Here is a 17,393-nt window from a genome sequence, read left to right as displayed (position 1 = left end):
TCTGCCCGAGGAGACACATTTCAGGAGAGAGGGGGTCATGGTGCAGATAAAGGACTACAGCCAAGGGCCAAAGAGCCAGTTCTTATCCCAGCTTTGCAGCTCTTGGCAAATCCCTCTGGCCCTGGGACTCAGTTTCCTGTAAAGGATAGTTGTTTGAAGGTTCAAAGAGCCTAGTGAACTAACTGTAAAGGGCTGTCTGGTGGGTGGGGGATAACAGTAGCCTGGGATGTCCTCTGTTGCTATCATCAGGCGAAGAGGAGAATCAAAAGGGGACTGTTCAGGTGGCCAGGGCCTGAGGACTGGGACAGGAGAAGGCCATGGACAGAATCAGGACCTCTTCCTTCCTCATTTCCAGAGGGCTCCTGAACATAAGCTTCCAATTTCTCCATCTGCTTTCCATTCTCCCTTCTTCCTTCCTTCCCTCCATCTCTCTCTTCTTTCTTCCTTCTTTCCTTCTTTGTGCTGCATGGATCCAATCATTGACAATTCCTCTCCATTCCTGAAACAAACTGTGCTTTCTCTATCTCATCGCAGGACCTTTACACCAGCTGTGCCCTGCTTGTCCTTCAGGCCTCAACCTAGATACCTGGGCTGGGAGAGGGGCCCCTCTACTGGGTTCTTCTAATGTCCTATGTCCATGATTGTCTCTCCTCAGGCTCTGAGCTTGCAGATCAGGGACCACTTCTTATCCATCAGCCTCCCTTCAAGCAGGGCCTTGGAAGATGTGCACTGAGTGAATGAATAAGTAAGTATTTCTCAGGGACAAAGTGGAAGGATGGGGCCCAGTCCTCCATCCACGAGACCAGTGCTCATTCATTCACTCATTCCTCCCTTCACTTATTCATTCATGCAACAAATACTTGTTGAACATCTTCAAAAGCCAAGTACACGGTCAAGTGCTGGACATACAGTGGGGAAAAAGACAAAGTCCTCTGTTCTCAGGGAGTTTGCATTCTAGATAGAAAGGACAGGAAATAACAGACAATGAGAATAATATTTTGAGAAGGATGAGTCCTACACAGAAAATTAAAATAGGCTAAGGGGATAGAGCTTGACCTAGTAGATATTTTAGATTGGATAAATGGGGAAGACCTTTCGAGAGATGGGACTGAAAGAAAACAGTAAGCAAACAAAAAAAGAGCCCCTTGGGAGTGTCAGTAGGAAGAATATTCCAGGAGAAGGACAGCTTAAATGGGAGGTGAGAACAGAAGGAAGGTCAGTGGGATGGAATGCAATGGGTGAAGAGGAGTGTGCTTGAGATAAGGCTGGGAAAGCAGGGAGGGGCTAGCTTGTGTGGCGCCTTGTGGATCGTGAAAAGGAGGTTCTATTTTAGTCACGTGGAATGGGGTCCATTAGAGAGTTTTAAGCTGGGAGTGATGTGATATAATTCATGTTGTTCAAAGACTAGCCTGACCACCATGTAAAAATGGTTGGAAGGGCAGACAGGAGCAGAGGTGGAGAGACCAGATAGGAGGCTAGTGTGCCAGCCCCTGCCAGAGTAATGTTGGCTTGTGCTAAGATGGGCATGGTGACAATGGAGAGGAGTGGCTGGATCCATGCTGCAAAGTAGAATTGATTGGACTTTCTCATGTTTAGAAAGTGGAATTGATAGTAAGTACGCATGGAATGGATATAGGGGTGGGATGAAAGAATGGGGACTCAAGGAAACTGGGTGGATGGGAGTGTCCTGTACTCTGAGGGGGAGAGGAGACTGCAGGAGAAGGAGGCTTAGGATAGGTGGCCACGATTGCTTAGGCCCTGTTCATTTTTAGACGCCATTTAGATATCTAAAGGAAAGTGTCACTTAGCCGTTGACCACACAAGACAAAAGTTCTGGGGAAAGATCAGGGTTGGAGATTTGGGGATCATCTGCTTTAGGTGACATTTAACATTATGGCTCTGGATAAGGTTACTTGAAGAGAGAGAGTGTTCAGGGAAAGGATGGAGCCTGGGCCTGAGCTCTGGGCACTCCAGCATTGGAGGTCCACAGAAGAGAAGAGCCAGCCAGCAAAGAGACCAAGAAGAGACAGCCAGAGAGGCAGGAGGAAAACCAAGGCAGTGTGCAGCCCAGATGCCAAAGAAAGGGAGATTCAAGTTGTCTTTCTTTTGTAATCCTGCTTCCCGGCCACCCCCAATCTTCTTAATCCGCCCTGTGCCCTCCTATAAAGGTACCGCCCCGCCCCTCGACCCTCCCGTTCTCAGTGGTGCCACACACACACCCCCACGGACCAGTGCTCCTGTGCCGTCTCGCCCGGCCTCCTTTGGCATCCTGGCACTAAATGACTAAATGACGTGGCCCTCGACAGGTCCTTGCCCCTCCCCGGTTCCCCGTTCCCGTCGGCTGGAGACGGTGATGCCTTGCTGACAGCCTCCCCAAGACAACATGACTTCAGGCTCCGCCTCTGAGTGCCCACGCCAGGCTCTCCAAGTCTGGGCTTTACTTTGGCGCGGCTCCAAGCTCTCTTCTTGGTGGCCTTTCCCCACAGATCATAGGGCCGCGGTCTCTGGAGACAGTCCCAGGCATCCAGGGGGCCTGCTAAAAGCATCACTCACAGGTGGGGCACGTCCAAGGGCCACGAAACAGCACTGGGAAAGAAGCCTAGAGGAGTGTCAGGGGAACATAACCCGGCCTTGGGCCCAGAGCTGCCATGTGGGTTGCCCATGACATGTCCAGCCACGGGGGTGCTCTGCTCACCAAAGGAGGGCACCCCCAGGGCTCCATTTGCATTTGCCCAGAGGGACGGATTTTTTCTCATTCGCACAAAAGCACCCTATGAGCAGTGCCACGTGACCCCAACTTGGACGTGTCACCTGTACTCCGACTTCTCGGAGCTCGCCTGGTTTCTTTAGGCCCACAGACTGAGGTCTATAGGCCTGTCTCCACTATCTTTAAGCCTACCATTTGCACTATAGGCCTGTCTCCACTATCCTTAAGCCTACCATTTGCACTATTCAGGCACGTTGCCCAATGCCTGGCTGGCCTCCTGATGTTTGGGGGCCACCCCACATTTCTTTAGGTCTGCTGTCTGAGGTAAGCCTGTTGTGTCATATCTCTAGGCCCGCGGCCAGGCTGCCCAGAGCCCTGGGGCTGCTGCGGAATATCACAGCTACCCGGCACATGAGCGCTGCTCTGAGGGGCTGCTGTCAGGAAGGGGAATGAATGACCCCATCTCTGGCCTCCGAGGGTGACCACTGTGATTAGGCCAAGGGCTCAGCTGGGCTTTGAAAGGAGCGTTTGTGTGGTTTGTTTCCCTGTAAGATACCTCCAAGGCCAAATCCCCCAGAGACTGATTCGTGTGCCCGGTTTGCTTTTTTTTTTTTTTTTTTGGTAATCCATGCTCAACAGGGATGCGTCCAGCCAGGGACTCAGTGCTGGCAGGACAAGCAGACAGAAATGGCCAGCAGCAGGGGTGGAAGCGGGCCAAGAAAAACCCCCAGGCCTCAGGTGGTGGCAGGAGGGCTGTTCAGATGCCCTGCCCACCAGAGCCTGGCCTCTGAGCTCCCGGGGACCCGCCTGGCCTAGTGCCAGCAGCTGCTGCCTGGTCCCTGCAGAGAACCAGGGAGACAAAACAGAGCCCGGTTTTAAGAGAGACACAAAGTGGTCTCTTCACAGAACCCTGCAGCAATCTAGACCGATACAGACTGACGCTCTCACACAGGGAGGGGGCCTCGAGAAGCGTAATGTACAATATGCATCACGTGCAAGAATGCTGTGCTGGGGCTTCCCTGCTGGCGCAGTGGTTAGGAACCCGCCTGCCAATGCAGGGGACAAGGGTTCAAGCCCTGGTCCGGGAGGATCCCACATGCCGCGGAGCAACTAAGCCCGTGCGCCACAACTACTGAGCCTGCACTCTAGAGCCCGCGAGCCACAACTCCTGAAGCCCGGATGCCTAGAGCCCATGCTCTGCAACAAGAGAAGCCACCACAATGGCTCGCGCACCACACCGAGGAGTGGCCCCTGCTCGCCACAACTAGAGAAAGCCCACGCGCAGCAACGAAGACCCAATGCAGCCCAAAATTAATTAATTAATTTTTAAAAATTAAAAAATAAAAAAAGAATGTTGCACTTGGACAGAATAATAAATAAACTCTCACTCAGCAGCCCACCCCCCCTTACCTGCCAGGCACTGTGCTAAGTGCTTTACACGGGCCGTGTCAAATAACGTGCACAAGAATACCATGAAGGCCCCCGTGGTCTCCATCTTACAGATTACAAACCAAGGTTCACACACCTATTCGAATGGCTAACGTTTAAAAAACTAGTGATATCAAGCCCCGGTGAGGATGCAGAACTGCGACCCTCATACGTCACTGGTGGGAAGGCAAAGTGGTACAGCCACTGTGGAAAACAACTTGGTGGTTTCCTATAAAGTTAAACATACACAAACCATATGACCCAGCAAACCGACTCCTAGCTATTTATCCAAGTGAAACGAAATCTGTATGTAAATGTTTATAGCGGCTTTATTCGCAATCACCAAAACTGGAAGCAACCCAAGCGTCCTTCAACAGAGGAATGGATAAAATAAACTAGTTCTTCAATACCACAGAATATTACTCAGCAATAAAAAGAAACACACTGCTAATACAGGGAAAATATGGATGAATCTCAAAGGCATTATTCTAAGTGAAAGAAAACTGGAATCAAATGGTTACATACTGCATGACTCCATTTATATGACGTTCTCACAAAGGAAAAACTATAGGGACAAAAAACAGATCAGTGGCTGCCAGGGGTTGGGGGTGGGTGGAGGGGATTGAATATAAAGGGGCTTGGGTGAATTTCTGGAGGGTTTTGAAAATGTTCTCTATATACCTTGATTGTGGTGGTGGATCCACCGTTGTGTACGTCTGTCAATACCAGCAGAACCGCACGCTCAAAAGGGTATTACTAGATGCAAATTAAACCTTGATTTTTTTTTTAATGGAAAAAATCAGAAGCTCAAGGAGATCAAGTAACTTGCCCAAAGGCAACCAGCCAGGAAGTACCACAGTCGAGATTCAATACCAGCTTTTTCACCACTAAGCTGGAGACCATCCGGTCCAAGCCTCTTTCATTATGAGACCTGGATGCCCCAGGATATTTAGAGAACAGTAGGTTCCGGGGAGACAGCTTTTTAAAAAAAAAATTAACTGAAGGGTAATCTACAAATCATTTTTTTCAACCCCTCGCTACAAATGTTTTTGTTATCTGAAAATATTATCACATCTTAGTACGCAGGTCACTAACTCTGTCATGCTTGACAATTGTGCAGAGCTGCATAGTTGGAGGACCTGGTCATCTTCCTTTCTCTGTCACTATTTGCTGTGTCAGCTTGGGTATGTCATTCACTCCTTCCACACCCCAGTTTCCTTATCCGTGAGAAGTGGACAATTTCACACACCTCTAGATGAAAATGGGGAGATTAAAAGAGAATCACAGAACCTAGAGTTTTAGATCTTCATGATCTAATTCAACTGCTTTCTTTTATCTCGGGGGATTGATTCATTCCGCCAGTGATGAGAATAATTGTCAACACTTATTGAGTACTTAACGATGTGCTACACAATTTACAGACATCTAATCTCGCTCCCAAGCCTTGAGGTGGTACTATCTCATTAATACAACAGGAAAATAAGACACCAAGAAATGAAGTCATTTACCAGGATCCCACAGTAGAGCCAGGATTGAACCCAGGTACCCCCCATCTCAACTTTCCACTGCCACCTGGAGAGTAAGAAGCGCTAGCTGCACCTCTTGTCCACTGTGCAAGTACTAACCTCTGTGGGGCTTTCCCCAAAGGGACTTTGGATACCCCAAAGGATTCTTCTCCAATGTGGAAGAGCCAGCTAAGACGCAGAGGTCCTCTGTCCTCCTGTTGGACACCTGACCTGTCCCCCATTCCACCAAGCAAGGGTGCCGGAGGACAGCGGAGGGTGGCAGAGGGTCATTTGGCCCTGGGCAGGAGTGAAGACGGGGAGGACGAGAGAAGCCACTTTTGTGGGAGAATGAACAAGTGCCGAGCTCTAACTCAATCCAGGAGGTTTCGTTCAGGCTCATTGTTCCTCATTATCAGAGCTAACTATGTTCAGGCGAAGGGCAAACATGTTCCTAAATTTATGTCTCTGTGTGCGACCACGACAATGCGTGTTTTGTGTGCTTCTCCCTGAAAAACTCCTCTTGTGACACGGGCGACCCAGCTTGGACTTGGTCTTTCATGTGCGTTACCCGCTCCGACGGGCCCCCACTGGCAGATTTTTCTTAAAGTCTTAAATGAGGGGCTAACCTTCTCTTCTCGGCTTTCTCTTCTCTGCTACCTATAATCTTGATTTGACTCACACAAAAGCTGCTCGGTGGGAGACCCACTCAAGAAGCCTTTGACGGGGAACAATGCACGGGCACCTCTACAGAGGCCGGCCCGCCGCGTCGAGAGAGGGTAAAGGGATTAAAGTTTAAAGATGTCATGTATGTTAACCGACCCGTATTGGTTTTATGTATTTTGTCAAAGAGACAGCAGTGAAGCTGGGCCTGGGAGGGCGAAGGGGGTGCAGGGGAGGGACAGGTGGCTCCCAGGAACTTTGGCCAAAGGCCTCAGCGGAGATAACGAGCCCGAGAAGCTGCAGTGTTTGAAAGGTAATCATAACAATAATAAGGAAGAAAGGGCTGAGAGGAGATTGTCGCGGGATTGTTGTGTGTGTCAGCTTTGTCCTTCCACAATGGCCCGGGGCCAGGAGCCAGGCAGGCGTTGGGGCAGCAGAGGGGCTCCTGCTGAAAGCGGATGCTCTTTCAGCCCGATGCCTTTCTTCCCAGATAATGCTCTGGTGGGCGCCCCTGGAGCAGCTGGAGCCCAGGGGAGCCCTGGGCGAGGCGGGGCAGCCCTCTGAAAGGAACGGCTCCCCGCCGCCCAGCTCTCCAGCCAGGTCCAGCACAGGGCCTGGGAGCAAAGGGGTCCCAAGCCTGCAGGGGGCCTCGGCCCTGACCTGGCTTCTTGTTCTGGGGGGGGTGTGTGCCAACAGCGCCCCGCTGCCCTGACAGTAAGTCAGGAGAATAGGTCTGGCCTCTGGAATTTCTTCAACATCCCTGAAGGAAACCAGAATTCCCCACACTGATTTCTTTGGACTTCCGAGCACTTTTCCTTTCACAGGAACGTCCCTTTGTGAGAGTTGGCAGAATTTTCTCAAGTATCCAATAGGCTGAAAATTGGGTACCTTTGAATCCTCTTCCTGAAGCAGTCCAGGCTCAGACAGGACAAACCCAGCTTCCTTGGAGGCGACGGTGCATGACAAAGGATACTTTCGTAAGTTGGCAACTTCCCATCTTGCTCAGAACTCAGGGCTGACAACAGGGCATCCATCCTGGCTGGGCCTGCAGTGTGGATGCTTCAGAGACCAGTCAGGGGAAGGCTTCAGAGCTGGTCTGAAGAACTTTCCAAGGGCTTCTATTGGCCTTGGGGTGGAGGCAGTAGTATGCTGGACCCAGCACACACTGGCTTGGGAGACCTGATTTCCAGTAATTTTGCAAGCCAGTTTTTTTTTTTTTTTTTTTTTCCGCTTAAACAACACAGATGTATTTTTTTCCACAGCTCTGGAGGCTGGAAGTCCAAGGTCAGGATGTCAGAAGGACTGGTTTCTCCTGAGGCTTCTCTTCTTAGCTTGTACACTTCACGTTTGTCCCTCTGTGTGCCAAGAGCCAGTTTTTTAAAATTAAGTTGTATAAACTTAGAACCAGACAAATTATATTAACAGCAAAGGTGGTAAACACTCAAAGCATCACTTATTTTACCATTATCTATGCCCTTGTGGTGATGTGTATCTACTGTAGCTGTGTGATGGGAATATTGTATAATGGTATGCTTCTGGCCATCTGTTTCTAACTCCATATGTAATGGTGTCACGTGGATAGATTAAAATTGGCCATGGTAGAGTAATTACACCATAGAAATTGGCAAATGCTACAAATCAGGGCTTTCCCCCCCTGAAGCATTACTTAAACATTTACCAGTACACTGGTTGCTGGGTGGTCTGGCCCAGCCCCTCAGTCACTAGACCCAGTCACTTTCCCTCTGAAACAAGTGGGAGAAGAGATGGAATGGTGTGTGGCTTTGAAGACAAACTGCACGAAAGCATGAGTGCTTCTGAGTTTCTTGACCCCATATTCACGCATTCATCCATCCATCCCCTCTTTTCTGTTTCTCACTCAAAAAAAATATATTGCATTAGGAAAATAAATCATTTTCAATTCCAAGACCTTTTATGAACAATCTTTTCCAATGTCTGCCTTTAATCAGGATGATTCAAGGCCAAAAAGTGGACCCTCATGCTGGGCTCAGGATTGGGGGTCAGAGGGCCAAGTTCCAGGCTCTGGTGATGTCACCTTCCCTTGAGCCCACCTGTGCCCTCACAAGGCCCCTTTCTCTGGGCCTCAGCTGAGAAGGCTGAAGCTGTCAGCCCTCCTGTGGGGTGTCTGCACTTGAACAGGGGACTGGGGAGACTGAAAGGTCCTCAGGGCCACACTGAACGATTCCATGGGGTGTCTCAGGCCTTGGGAGCAAATCTGAGTCTGGTGGCCTTCCAAAAACACACCATGCAGGCCACTGTCTTCTTCCTCCTAGATGACTGCACCTGGTCGGGGCTCTTCTCTCTCCTGCCCCATGGAACACAGGGCAACAGGAGCAGTAATAATAGCCCGTGTTCATGGAACAGACCTCAAGCGTCAAACGTCGACCCAAGCACTTCTCATCTGAGCCTCCCGGAGGTAGGCAGTGTCTTAGTTCCACGTTATGGCTGAGGAAACAAGGCTTGGAGAAGTTCCTTAACTTGGCCAACATGCCCAGCCAGGAAACCACACCGCCGGGGCTTCACACCCAGCCAGGCTGACTCCAGAGTCCTCCCTCTTAACTGCTCTGCTCAACTGGTTCCCAGGAAGTATCCTTTTTGACCCAAAGGACACAAACCCAGCTGGCTCCCCACCACCCAGGTCTGGTCGATGGAAAACAGGAAAGTGGCAGGAGAGGAGGGGAGGGGGTGAGGACAAAGAGGCCCGAAATGGGGTGAAAACCGAAGTGTGCAGGGGACACGGCTGCTGCCCGTCTGCCTCTCTCTGGGCATTCCCTCAGCCCTCGAGGCCTAGGAGTCTACAGGGGTACACACTCCCAGCAGGGCGAGGCCCGCTCAGGCCAGTTCTACAATGTCCCTCCTCCCCAACACACTGGGCCCAACGCTCGCGTGGAATTGTTTCAGGTCTTAAGGGGCAGCAGCAGGAGCCTGAGACCCTGGGCGCTGGACATGCACATCTCTCTCCCCCTGCCCACGGCCCCCAAACAGGAGAGCATCACAGGCAGGTCCCCAACAACAGTGGGGATATACCACAGTCTTTGTTTTTCTCAACGGCCTCACCATCTACAAGGCACTTTCCAAGTCAATTTCTGACTTTTTTTTTTTTTTTTTTTTTTTTTGCAGTACACGGGCCTCTCACTGCTGTGGCCTCTCCCGCTGTGGAGCACAGGCTCCGGATGCGCAGGCCCAGCGGCCATGGCTCACGGGCCCAGCCGCTCCGCGGCATGTGGGATCTTCCCGGACCGGGGCACGAACCCGTGTCCCCTGCATTGGCAGGCGGACTCTCAACCACTGCGCCCCCAGGGTCTTTCTTATTCGCTCCTCATGACCCTGTGAGGCCAGCCCGTTTAACGAGGATACCTTTCGCGGAAGGAGAAGTTAATACAAATGCATCTGGGGTTGGGCCTGGGCCACTCGGCCCAGCTGGTCTGAAGCACGGCCTCTGGACTCGCAGTCCAGTGCTCATTTTACTGCAGCATCCGCATGCACTACCCTCCCCCCAGTCCCTTGCAGGAGGCCTAGTTTCTTAGAAGCAGATGAAATCAATTGGTCCCTGGAAATGTGTCAAGGGCTGAGACCAGAAGACAAGTGCTAGGAGGAAAGAAATACTTGAGATTCCTGTTAAGGAACAATGTTGGGTTTGACCTGAATAACACAAGAGAAAAAGGAGGAAATAATAATGTCAGACATTACATAATCCGTGGAGACACAGATTGAAGCTGGAGCTGGAAGGAACACAGCGGGGGAGATTTCAAAGGGGTCACCTTTCCCCACAGAAAGGATGAGGGGGTGGGCAGGGTCACTGACATACACTGAGCTGCTGCCATCTACTAGGCAGTGGCAGTAGATCCTTGCCATGGCGATCCTGTGGCCTAAGGATTATTACCTCCAGTCTACGGATGGGGAAACTGAGATAATGAGGGTGATTTCATCTTCCCAAAGCAGCACTGAGATGCCCAAGGGCTCTTCCTCAAATGGCGAGCGGGCTGAGGGATTCAGTATGGTGTTTAAAGGCAAAGACTTTGATAGCCAAAAAGTGGAAACAACACCGAAGCCCATTAACTGGTGAATGGATAACAAAATGCAGCAAGTCCATACAATGAAATACTACACACGATCAAGAGGAAAGCACAAGGACGGACCTCAACAACATTATGCTGGACTTTCCTGGTGGTCCAGCGGTTAAGACTCCACGCTTCCAATGCAGGGGATGCGGGTTTGATCCCTGGTCAGGGAACTAAGATTCCACATGCCATGTGGCACGGCCAAAAAACAAACAAACAAACAAAAAACCCCTAACATTATGATCTTACATTCTCCGCCGGAGGATATAAGCCCTAAAATAAAAGGGAGAAAGTTGGAGGCAAAAAATTCTTAGCTATTACAACAGCTTGTGGCTTTCCAAAGTTCAACCCTACCTGACAAAATCCTTAGTACTTAATTTCTGTCTTCAGGGAGAATTTTAATTAAATATAATTTTTCCCCTTGGGGAAGGTATGGATGCTAATGAAAGAAAGGTTGAGAAGCACTGTGCTAAATAAAAGAAGCCAGACACAAAAGACTATATAATGTATGACTCCATGTATAGGAAATGCGAAGAAAAGGCAACTCTACACAGAGAGAAAGTAGATGAGCAGTTACCCGCGGCTGGGCGTGGGAACAGGGTGTGACTGCAAATGAGCAAGCGGGACCTTTCTGGGGTGATGAGAACGTTCTAAAATTGAATTGTGGTGAAGGTTGCACAACTCTGGAAATTTCCTCAAAGTCATTGAGTTGTACACTTAAAACAAGTGAGTTTTCTGGTATTTAAATTATACTTCAATAAAGCTATTAAAAAAAAAAAAAAAAAGGAAGAACACAGGCTCAGGAATCTGCCTGAGAGGCCTGGCTCCAGATCTGGTTCCCTCACTTGCATGGCCCCGGGCAGGTCCCTCTGGGCCTCAGTGTGCTCATCTGTGAAATGGAGCTGCTAAGAGAGCTTTGGGAGGCTGTGGGGATGCAGAGTCAGGCACCTAGAGTGAGACCCACATAGAAAAGCTTCTCAACTTTCAGGCCTCAGATGACGCAGCACCTCCCTGAGGGGCCCTCCTAAATGCTTGGAGGCTCTTCCCCAGCATGTCACCGGGTTTATTTCCCTTCGGCACTTACTGAAATCTCAAGGGGCCCTTTTGTTTACTTGGTTATTGTGTGTCTCCCCACCCCCCCCTGGAATGTTAGCTCTGGGTGGGCAGGGACCTCATCTACACCATCCCTGTTAGAAGGACACCCCACACTGGCACAAAGCAGAGACGTAAAAATGTTAGCTATGGTTATTATTACTGGTAGAATGCCAGAGCTAAGTTTGTTCATCCAGAGTCACAAATTTCTGGCGCTGTCTTTCCTTCACAGACTTCTATGTCAGGTGTGTGGAGCAGGGAAAATTCTAGAAAAAAAAATTGCTTTAATGACATTGCTTCATTGGCCCTGCCTGCCTGCTGTAGTGATTCTTATCCTGAGGGCCACCGGGGCTCATTAACTACTGAAAACATATGCAGCCTGTTGTTTGTAATCAAGCGTATACATTTGTGCATGTGTGTGTATGGGGGTGGGGGCGGTGATGGGCATTCGCACTCACCAGAATTTACAAAGGGTTCACGATGGAAATAAAGCCGTGATTCTCTGGTGCTCCGGGTAAAATGAAGATGAAGACTCCTAAGTATGGAGGCCGTGCCCCCTTCTCTGTCTCCCTCTGTCTCTCTCTGTGGATTTCAAGTACTACACACGGTTACACCATCCAAGCTCCAACCTTAATGGACAACTTACGTCTGGGCAGTGATGAGGAATCTTCTCGAAGCTGAAAATAGACCAGCTGAGATAGGAGCCCGGCGAGATGGGAAACAGGAAGACTGGAGACCTCAGGGCTCACACAACACCTGTTCCTGGAATAGCAAATTATGAAATTAGAACCTGGGCTGGGCACACATAAAGAAAGCCGCAAAGAGAGAAAAGGAGACCAAACCTCGCTTTGCTTCCGGCAGCCGGCGACGTCATCCACCTGGAGCTCATGCGCAGGCGCAGGGCACAGAGACGGGGGCGGGGCTGGCCTGGGGCACCTGCCCCCTGGGCTCTGTAGGTTGCAGGCCGAGGCTGTGTGATCAACAGGCTTCTATGGGTGGTTTTCCAGGGGTGTGTGTGTGTGTGTACTAGAGAGCGGAGAGAGAAAAATTAGTTCTCTACCATGAACGGAACATACCTCACCATCCACTCTTTTTTTTTTAAACATCTTTATTGGAGTATAATTGCTTTACAATGGTGTGTTAGTTTCTGCTGTATAACAAAGTGAATCAGTTATACATATACATATGTTCCCATACCTCTTCCCTCTTGCGTCTCCCTCCCTCCCACCCACCATCCACTCTTAAAACAGGGTGTCAGACAGCCAGGGGTCCAGGAAACCAGCTCCTATTCTCTGAATATTATGGCCCTTAAAGAATAAAAACAAGAAGGGAGAGGCCGGGGGAACGGGCTCATTACACCTACCAAGCGACAAATCACTTGGAAAACATAAATACGTTTTCAAGGACACTCCTCCACTAACGAAGCTAAAGTGTTTTTCTTTTAAACCCCAGCAAGAAAATCCAAGGGATGAAACAAACTTCGCTTATTTTAGTTTCTACTCAATTACCTGTTAATGGAAAAACTCTGGCACCAAGTGTAATGAGGCAGGTATGAGCTCACTGGCGCGGGGGTCTGCACTGTCAGGAAGGCTGCAACAAGCCTAGCATTTATCTGCCTCTCTGTAACCCTTTTCAAACTCGCTGTCAGGGAGCCCACGCCGAGCGGGCAGAAGAGGAAGGGCTTGGAACCTGATGCTGGCCTCCGAGGCCCTCTGGGAAAAAGAAAATTGTTGTTGGCAAGTCTGCCTGGCTCCAGAAATTGATCCAGTGCCCCCCACTTGTCCCAGCAGCAGCAGACAGAGCTAAGAATTTTGTTATAATTAAATAGAGTGCTGATTGGTTGCTAGAGGTGGTCTTGAAACTGGTGTTTAAAAGCAGAGGAGAACAAGGGTTACTATTCATAGGAAAAGCCCAGAGTCTTAAAAATCCATCTGTTTCATTCCCAAATTTAGGCCAAAAAAATGCTCACTTGCTGTCTTTAAAAATACCACCTGCTTTGCAATGTTGTATAATGTGCCATTATATAAGGTGGAGGTGGGGCCGAGGGGACGGCTGGGCAGCAGGATGCGGCGTGGTGGCCCAGCCCGTTCCTGGGGAGAACAGAGGCTGTCTGCAGAGGCCAGGCTCTCTGCCCCCATGGCCGAGCCCTTCTCCTCAGATGCCCAACAACCAGCCTTGAGGCACCTGAGAGACTTCCCAGTATCACCTCAGTGAGTTGCACTCAGGAACCCTCAAATGCTGGGCCCTGGTAACTACAGACATCCATCCAGCACCCACCTGGCCTCCAGGATCGACCATCGGGGGGCTGCACTCAGGGTCCGATTGGACTCACCTCACTGCTCGCCACAGCTGGTGGTACAAGGTGAGGTCACAGCTCCTGGAACCAAGAGAAAGAGAACATCCAGGTCCTCAGCCCTGGAGTCAGGGCCACTTAGTACCTTCCCACGACACACCACCCTAACCCTAGGGCATGGCAGCCACAGGACATTGGGTTCCCCATGGGGTAGCCCCGTTTCTCCCAAGTGGACAGATGTCCCAGTCCAGCTGAGTCCTAACAGCTTTTCCAAAACCTCAGAGAAATGTCAGGACTCAGTTTCTCTTTAATATTCTCATTTGCAGGGTAATTGAAGAGAACTGGCTAATTTTAACTCCAGCTCTGCCACTTGTCGGCTGACTGATGCTGAATGTGTTGCTTAGCTCCTTCTTATGACAATGGAAATAGGAAGACTCCATCATAGTATTTGGGTGAAGAACAAATAAAATAAGGCGTGCCGTGGGAGATGCCCGGGAGCCCAGTGTGGTGCCCGGCATGTCAGAGGCGTCTGCTAATGGTGGCTTCTGTATTCCTGTGAGCTGCACACTCCAGTCCTCCATCGCACTGGAGTCCTCAAACTTGGACACCGACCCGAGATTGGGAACAAGTCGTGGAGCTGGCAGTAGGATGCAAATTCCCCATCCTCAAAGCCAGTCAGTAGAGGATTCAAAGCTGGGGTCGTTTACTGGAAAGATCCCTGGTCTAGAGTGCAAGGAATCATGGCGTCTAGCCTAGAACCTGCCAGGACCCGGCTGTGCGGCTTCAAACAAGACATGCTTGGGTCCCCTTCTCTGGGCTACAGTTTCCTCTGGTCCTTCTTCCCAGCTCTTGGAGAGGAGACAGTCTGACTCTGTTTAGAGCAGCTGCTCTTGCCTTACAAAGCCCTCCTGGAATTCCTACCTGGAAGGTTAGTACTTACATGTCTCCACACCTCCCTCTTGGGAATTCTGATGCCCTGGGTAGGGGTGGGGAGCTAAACAGGGCCCCACACACACACTCTGAAACCAAGGGTGGGCTCTAATTTCATAACAAGCCCATGATTTCCCATTTCCACCCTCCCCCTCAACCCTTGCACCCTGAAAAGCAAACACAGACACCAGAGTGGTTTCTAGCAGGTAGTATCTGAAAAGTTATTAATAGAAACTTAATGCTTTACTATATTATTTATCCTTAGAGGCCATTCCAGTAGCCCCACTCCATCCACATCCTTCACTGTGAATTTCCTTTCACACTTGGTCTCATAAAGCTAACAGGGATGTGAGTGAGTGGGCAGTGCATAGCTTGTTTTGTTCTAAGTAGTAACCACCACTACCTTGAGAACCCAGAGGAAGTTAACATCGCTTAACCTGAATTCTTCATAATTCCATAAACCAAATGAATAGGGGCCATTAAATTATTTTTCAAAAGCCTTGGTTTATGACTTCTGGCTGTGGTGACTCGCTCCTCAGGCCCTAGGCTGTAGGCCACATGGCGATCATAGCTCCATGCAAGACAAACAACCCCTCACCTACCCAATATCATTCCCAGCATCTCAGTGGAATGGAGCATATATCATCTATGAGAAGAGTCCAGAGGGATCTTGAGGGCTTTGGATGAAAACGACCCATCGTATGAAAACAACAATTTATTTATCCATTCTACTATTGATGAACAATGTGAATGTGTCCGGTTTGGGGCCATTATGAATGAAGATGCTATGATCATCTACTAAGGTAAATTATGCTACTGCTACTGGGATATCCCTTTTTTGTGAATTACCTAGTCTCATTTTCGTTTTGTTTAGTTTGGGGTTTTGCCCTCTTTCAATTGATTAGGCTATCTTTTCTTTTGATTTTTAGGAGCTTTTTAATACCTGGATATCAGTCCTTCATCCAATAAATGTGTTACAGATATTATCTCCTACCTGTGGCTCACCTTTCCATGCTTTGAGTCTGTGAGAAACGTTCTCAACAAACTATGACTAAAAAGGAATCTTCTTAATTTGATAACATGTATCTACAAAAACAGCGGACACTATACATACTTAATGGTGAAATCGTGAATGTTTTTCCTTGAGTTCAGAAAAAAGACAAAGAAGTCCAACATCACCACTCCTATTCAACGTCCTATTGGAGGCTCTTGCCAGCACAATAAAGGGAAAAAAAGGAGGCAGAAGAGGGAGTATAAAGATTGGAAGGGAAGGAAAAGGGAAGAAATAACATTATCGGTATTTGCAGATAACATAATTGTATGGATAGAAACATCCAAAAAAGCTACAGCTAATCTATTAGAATTCATATGTGAATTTAGCAAGGCTGTTGGATAAAAGGTCAGTATACAAAAATCAAGTATAATTCGATATACTAGCAATAATCAAATAGTACGTAAAAAATTTAAAATACCACTTGCGATAATTTTAAAAAATATAAAATATCTAGGGATAAGTTGAATGAAAGACATGCAAAACCTCTATACATGAAACCAGAAGACATTTGTTATGGGCTAAATTGCATCCCCCACCAAATTCATGTGTTGAAGTCCTAAGCCCCTTTAAAGAGGGGCCTTTAAAGAGGTAATTAAGGTAAAAAGGACATATGGGTGGGCCCTAGTCCAACATCCCCAGTGTCCTTATCAGAAAAGGTGATGGGGATACAGACACACACAGAGGAAAGACCACGTGAGGACACAGCAGGAAGCCAAGAAGAGAGGCCATAGAAGAAATCAAACCTCCAACACCTTGATCCTAGACTGCTAGCCTCCATACCTGTGAGAAAATAAGTTTCGGCTGTGTAAGCCATCCCATCTGTGGTATTTTGTTATGGCAGCCCTAGCAAATGAATACAGCATTATTGAGGGAAATTAAGGAATACATAAATAAATGAAGGGATAAACGATGTTCATGGATTAGAAGACTCAATATTGTTAAGATGTCATTTCTCCCCAAATTGTAGAACAGATTCATCACAATCATAATAAAAAGTCCAGCAGGTTGTGTGTTTGTGTATGTGTAGATGGAAGTTGACAATCAAATTCTACAATTTATATAGAGATGCGAAGGCCAATAAAGTCATATAATCTTGATGGAGAACAAAACTGAACGACTTACATGCCATATAGCACGACTTATTACAAAGATACAGTGATTAAAACAGTGTGGTATTGGCACCAAGCTAGAAAATGATCAGTGGAATAGAAAGTGTCAAGAAGCAGATCCAAACCATACTGTCATTTGAGTTATGCTAGGTCAACCAGACACCCATAGAGAAAAAAATGAAATCTGACCCTTGCCTCATATATCAAAATTGATACCAGCTGGATCATTGATTTATACATAAAAGGTAAAACAATAAAGCTTCTAGAAGAAAAGAGAGAAAAATATGCTCATGATTTGGAGTGACAATATATTTCTTAAGTGGGACTTAAATGCACTACCCGGTTGCAACCCACAATCTGAGAAACACATATAATATACAATATTATAATACATATACTTCTAATTTTCTTCTAATTTTCGGATTCTACAACTTCTAGCACTGAGTCCAAAATAGTTCAATCCAGGGACTTCCCTGGTGGTCCAGCGATTTAAGACTCCGCGCTCCCAATGCAGGGGGACCGGGTTAGATTAGGGA

At 48.4% G+C, this 17,393-nt stretch overlaps 1 long non-coding RNA gene across 1 annotated transcript in view; it reads right to left on the bottom strand.

The window, feature by feature from the left end:
* LOC113623425 (uncharacterized) overlaps window positions 1-12,229 on the bottom strand; it is a 98,898-nt gene extending 86,669 nt beyond the window's left edge. The window contains exon 1 of the long non-coding RNA XR_003433927.1: window positions 11,930-12,229. This is a non-coding gene — a long non-coding RNA (uncharacterized LOC113623425). The remainder of the gene's footprint in view (window positions 1-11,929) is intronic.
* Window positions 12,230-17,393: the final 5,164 nt, after the last annotated feature.

The sequence above is a fragment of the Aethalodelphis obliquidens genome, unplaced genomic scaffold, assembly GCF_003676395.1.
Source record: "Aethalodelphis obliquidens isolate GAN/ISIS:26980383/991018 unplaced genomic scaffold, ASM367639v1 scaffold11, whole genome shotgun sequence".
NCBI classification, from domain to species: domain Eukaryota; kingdom Metazoa; phylum Chordata; class Mammalia; order Artiodactyla; family Delphinidae; genus Aethalodelphis; species Aethalodelphis obliquidens.
This window is presented reverse-complemented; position numbering and strand designations above follow the sequence as displayed.